Genomic DNA, 6,138 nt, shown 5'->3' on the forward strand with positions numbered 1-6,138 from the left:
ATCAATCAATGTGATACACCATATTAACAAATTGAAGGATAAAAACCATATGATCATCTCAACAGATGCAGAGAAAGCTTTCGACAAAATTCAGCACCCATTTATGATAAAACCCTCCAGAGTAGGCATAGAGGGAACTTTACTCAACATAATAAAGGCCATATATGACAAACCCACAGCCAACATCGCGCTCAATGGTGAAAACTGAAACCATTTCCACTAAGATGAGGAACAAGACAAGGTTGCCCACTCTCACCACTATAATTCAACATAGTTTTGGAAGTTTTAGCCACAGCAATCATAGAAGAAAAAGAAATAAAATGAATCCAAATCGGAAAAGAAGTAAAGCTGTCACTGTTTGCAGATGACTTGATACTATACATAGAGAATCCTAAAGAAGCTACCAGAAAACTACTAGAGCTAATCAACGAATTTGGTAAAGTAGCAAGATACGAAATTAATGCACAGAAATCTCTAGCATTCCTAACCCTAATGATGAAAAATCTGAAAGTGAAATTAAGAAAACACTCCCATTTACCATTGCAACAAAAAGAATAAAATATCTAGGAATAAGCCTACCTAAGGAGACAAAAGACCTGTATGCAGAGAATTATAAGACATTGATGAAAGAAATTAAAGATGATACAGACAGATGGAGAGATATACCATGTTCTTGGATTGGATGAATCAACATTGTGAAAATGACTATACTACCCAAAGCAATCTACAGATTCAATGCAATCCCTATCAAACTACCACTGGCATTTTTCACAGAACTAGAACAAAAAAGTTCACATTTGTATGGAAACACAAAAGACCCCGAATAGCCAAAGCAATCTTGAGAAAGAAAAAAGGAGCTGGAGGAATCAGGGGCCTTGACTTCAGACTATACTACAAAGCTACAGTAATGAAGATAGTATGGTACTGGCACAAAAACAGAAATATAGATCAACGGAACAGGATAGAAAGCCCAGAGATAAACCCAGGCACATACGCTCACCGTATCTTTGATAAAGGAGGCTAGAATATACAGTGGAGAAAAGACAGCCTCTTCAATAAGTGGTGCTGGGAAAACTGGACAGCTACATGTAAAAGAATGAAATTAGAACACACGGTGCTCTGTGACCACCTAGAAGTGTGGGATAGGGAGGGTGGGACGGAGGGAGATGCAAGAGGGAAGAGATAAGGGGACATATTTATGTGTATAACTGATTCACTTTGTTATAAAGCAGAAACGAACACACCATTGTAATGCAATTGTATTCTAATAAAGATGTTTTTAAAAAAAAGTAAAATCGAAAGTTAATGTTATTTTTAAAAATTAAAAAAGTTAATTATAGATCTCAAAAACTGCTGAATGAGAAAATGGAGTAATATGATTTTAATGCAAATAAAAATATCGATTGGCTAGAAAAAAAAAGATTGCTTTGGCTATTCTCGGTCTTTTGTGTTTCCATATAAATTGTGAAATTTTTTGTTCTAGTTCTGTGAAAAATGCCATTGCTGGTTTGATAGGGATTGCATTGAATCTGTAGATTGCTTTGGGTAGTATAGTCATTTTCGCAATGTTGATTCATCCAATTCAAGAACATGGTATATCTCTCCATCTCTTTGTATCATCTTTAATTACTTCATCAGTGTGTTATAGTTTCCTGCATACAGGTCTTTTGTCTCCTTAGGTAGGCTTATTCTTAGGTATTTTATTCTTTTTGTTGCAATGGTAAATAGGAGGGTTTCCTTAATTTCTCTTTCAGACTTTTCATCAGTGTATAGGAATGCTAGAGATTTCTGTGCATTAATTTTGTATCATGCTACTTCACCAAATTCATTGATTACCTCTAGTAGTTTTCTGGTAGCTTCTTTAGGATTATCTATGTATAGTATCATGTCATCTGCAAACAGTGACAGCTTTATTTCTTCTTTTCTGATTTGGATTCATTTTATTTCTTTTTCTTCTATGATTGCTGTGGCTAAAACTTCCAAAACTACGTTAAATGATAGTGGTGAGAGTGGGCAACCTTGTTTTGTTCCTGATCCTAGAGGAAATGGTTTCAGTTTTTCACCATTGATCACGATATTGGCTGTGGGTTTGTCATATATGGCCTTTATTATGTTGAGTAAAGTTCCCTCTATGCCTACTTTCTGGAGGGTTTTCATCATAAATGGGTATTGAATTTTGTAAAAAGCTTTTTCTGCATCTTTGAGATGATCATATGGTTTTTATCCTTCAATTTGTTAATGTGGTGTAACACATTGATTGATTTGTGTATATTGAAGAATCCTTGCATTCCTGGGATAAACCACACTTGATCATGGTGTATGATCATTTTAATGTGCTGTTGGATTCTGTTTGTTAGTATTTTGTTGAGGATTTCTGCATCTATGTTCATCAGTGATATTGACCTGTAGTTTTCTTTCTTTGTGACATCCTTGTCTGGTTTTGGTGTCAGGCTGTTGGTGGTCTCGTAGAATGAGTTTGGGAGTGTTCCTCACTCTACTATTTTTTGGAATAGTTTGAGAAGGATAGGTGTTAACTCTCCACTAAATATTTGATAGAATTCGCCTGTGGAGCTATCTGGTCCTTCGCTTTTGTTTGTTGGAAGATTTTTAATCACAGTCTCAATTTCAGCGCTTGTGATTGGTCTCTTCATATTTTCTATTTCTTCTTGGTTCAGTCTTGTAAGGTTGTGCTTTTCTAAGAATTTGTCCATTTCTTCCAGGTTGTCCATTTTATTGGCATATAGTGGCTTGTAGTAATCTCTCATGATCCTTTGTATTTCTGCAGTGTCAGTTGTTACTTCTCCTTTTTCATTTCTAATTCTGTTGGTTTGAGTCTTCTCCCTTTTTTCCTTGATGAGTCTGGTTAATGGTTTATCAAATTTGTTTATCTTCTCAAAGAACCAGCTTTTAGTTTTATTGATCTTGCTATTGTTTCCTTCATTTCTTTTCCATTTATTTCCAATCTGATCTTTATTATTTCTTTCCTTGTGCTAACTTTGGGGTTTTTTTGCTCTTCTGTCTCTAATTGCTTTAGGTGTAAGGTTAGGTTGTTTATTTGAAATGTTTCTTGTTTCTTGAGGTAGGATTGTATTGCTATAAACTTCCCTCTTAGAACTGCTTTTGCTGCATCCCATAGGTTTTGGGTCATTCTGTTTTCATTGTCACTTGTTTCTAGGTATTTTTTGATATCCTCTTTGATTTCTTCAGTGATCTCTTGGTTATTAAGTAGTGTATTGTTTAGCTTCCTTGTGTTTGTATTTTTTACAGATTTTTTCCTGTAATTGGTATCTAGTCTCATAGCTTTGTGGTCAGAAAAGATACTTGATAGTATTTCAATTTTCTTAAATTTACTAAAGTTTGATTTGTGTCCCAAGTTACGATGCATCTTTGAGAATGTTCCAAGAGCACTTGAAAAGAATGTGTATTCTGTTGTTTTTGAATGGAATGACCTATGATTATCAATTAAGTCCGTCTTGTTTAATATATCATTTAAAGCTTGTGTTTCCTTATTTATTTTCATTTTGGATGATCTGTCTATTGGCAAAAGTGGGGTGTTAAAGTCCCCTACTATGATTGTGTTACTGTTGATTTCCCCTTTTTTGCTGATAGTGTTAGCCTTATGTATTGTGGTAAGTGCCTGTGTTCTGGTGGATGAGGCTGGATCTTGTCTTTCTGTTGGGCAGGACTGCATCTGGTGGTATGTTCTGGGGTGCCTGTGACCTTATTATGAATTTAGGCCGGCTTTCTGGTAATGGGTGGGGTTGTGTTCCTGTCTTGCTAGTTTTTTGCATAGGGTGTCCACCACTGTAGCTTGCTGGTCGTTGAGTGGAGCTGGGTCTCAGTGTTGAGATGGAGATCTTTGGGAGATCTTTTGTGATTTGATATTACATGGATCCAGGATGTCTCTGGTGGACCAGTGTCCTGAACTCAGCTCTGCCACCTCAGAGGCACAGGCCTGACACCAGGCCGGAGCACCAAGACCCTGTTAGCCACATGTCTGAGAAGTAAAGGGAGAAAAAAAGAAAGATTCAAAAAAATAAAATAGAATGAAGTTATTAAAATTTAAAAAGTTATTAAAAATAAAAAAATTAAAAAGTAATTAAAAAGAAAAGAAAGAAAGAAGAGAGCAACAAAACCAAAAAACAAATCCACCAATGATAACCAGTGCTAAAAACTATACTAAGAAAAACAAAAAAAACAAACAGGCAGAACCTAGCACAAATGGTAAAAGCAAAACTATACAGACAAAATCACACACGGAAGCATAAACATACACACTCACAACAAGAGAAAAAGGGGAAAAAGATATATATCATTGCTCCCGATGTCCACCACCTCAATTTTGGGATGATTTTTTTGTCTATTCCAGTATTCCACAGATGCAGGATACAAGTTGATTGCGGAGATTCAATCCACTGCTCCTGAGGCTGCTGGGAGAGATTTCCTTTCTCTTCTTTGTTTGCACAGCTCCTGGGGTTCAGTTTTGGATTTGGCCCCGCCTCTGCATGTAGGTCGCCTGAGGGTGTCTCTTCCCGCCCAGACAGGACGGGGTTAAAGGAGCGGCTGATTAGGGGGCTCTGGCTCACCCAGGCTGGGGGGAGGGAGGGGTGTGGATGCGGGGTGCATCTGCGGCCGCAGAGGCCAGCATGAGGTTGTAGTAGCCTGACGCACGCTATGTGTTCTCCCGGGGAAGTTGTCCCTGGATCCCGGGACCCTGACAGTGGTGGGCTTCACAGGCCCCCAGAAGGGAGGTGTGGATAGTGACCTGTGCTCGCACACAGGCTTCTTGGCGGCGGCAGCAGCAGCCTTAGCATCTCATGCCCGTCTCTGGGGTCTGTGCTGGAGCCGCGGCTTGCACCAGTCCCGGACTCCCTCCCGGCTAGCTGTGGCGCACTAACCCCTTCAGGCTGTGTTCACGCCGCCAACCCCAGTCCTCTCCCTGGGATCTGACCTCCGAAGCCCGAGCCTCAGCTCCCAGCCCCGCCCGCCCCGGCGGGTGAGCAGACAAACCTCTCGGGCTGGTGAGTGCTGGTCGGCACCGATCCTCTGTGCGGGAATCTCTCCGCTTTGTCCTCCACACCCCTGTTGCTGTGCTCTCCTCCTCGGCTCCGAAGCTTCCCCCCTCCGCCTCCCGCAGTCTCCGCCCGCGAAGGGGCTTCCTAGGGTGTGGAAACCTTTCCTCCTTCACGGCTCCCTCCCACTGGTGCAGGTGCCGTCCCTATTCTTTTGTCTCTGTTTTTTCTTTTGCCCTACCCAAGTACGTGGGGGAGTTTCTTGCCTTTTGGGAGGTCTGAGGTCTTCTGCCAGCATTCAGTAGGTGTTCTGTAGGAGTTGTTCCACGTGTAGATGTATTTCTGATGTATTTGTGGGGAGGAAGGTGATCTCCACGTCTTACTCTTCTTCCATCTTGAAGGTCTCTTACTCTTGTATTCTTTGAAGTTCCCATAGTTTTACGAGTTTTCACCTCATTGGAGGTGCACTGAAGAGCTGAGAAAATGTGATAAAGTCACTGACCACAAACTGACAGCCTAAAGTCTGGAGACAAGCAAACAATTTGTCATTGGAAGATCTGTTGCTCTTGGACAAAAGTCAGAGTGAGTGTGAACTGTGAGGGAGATGAGCTAGTGGGCTGCAGAGAGGCGGGTAGCAGAGGGCATGGTTTTCTGTCTTTGTATGGGAATATCATTTGCATGTTTTAATGGGGTTTCCAGATCATTGATGAGAAAATGGAGATCTGCACAGAGCAGGGAGGGTTGCAATGGAACATCTGAACTCCCCTCATTTTCCCTGGAGCCAGATCAACACCTGGTTATTCCCACCCACACCTCTCCATGTCAAGCAGGAGATATCGATGTCTGGACAGGCATGTTTCCAAGGGTCTGGCTCATTCCCTGCCGGGTCCCCGGTGTTTAGTGTAATGCCAGGTACATCAGGGCCACTGTGTACACGCTTGTTGAATGAATGAATGTTGAATGAATTCCTCAGTCTCAGACGTGCAGGAAAAAGTTTATCAACTCAATATGACAGGTGAAGGATCCTCTCACTTTTCTGCACCTGTTGGGCTAGGAATCCTTGTGCTTAATAAATTTGCTTAGCAGCCCTTGGGAAAGTAACATTGAGTGATGGAAGGAGCATGGA

Source organism: Neophocaena asiaeorientalis, unplaced genomic scaffold (assembly GCF_003031525.2).
Source record: "Neophocaena asiaeorientalis asiaeorientalis breed wild unplaced genomic scaffold, Neophocaena_asiaeorientalis_V1.1 scaffold248, whole genome shotgun sequence".
NCBI lineage: Eukaryota > Metazoa > Chordata > Mammalia > Artiodactyla > Phocoenidae > Neophocaena > Neophocaena asiaeorientalis.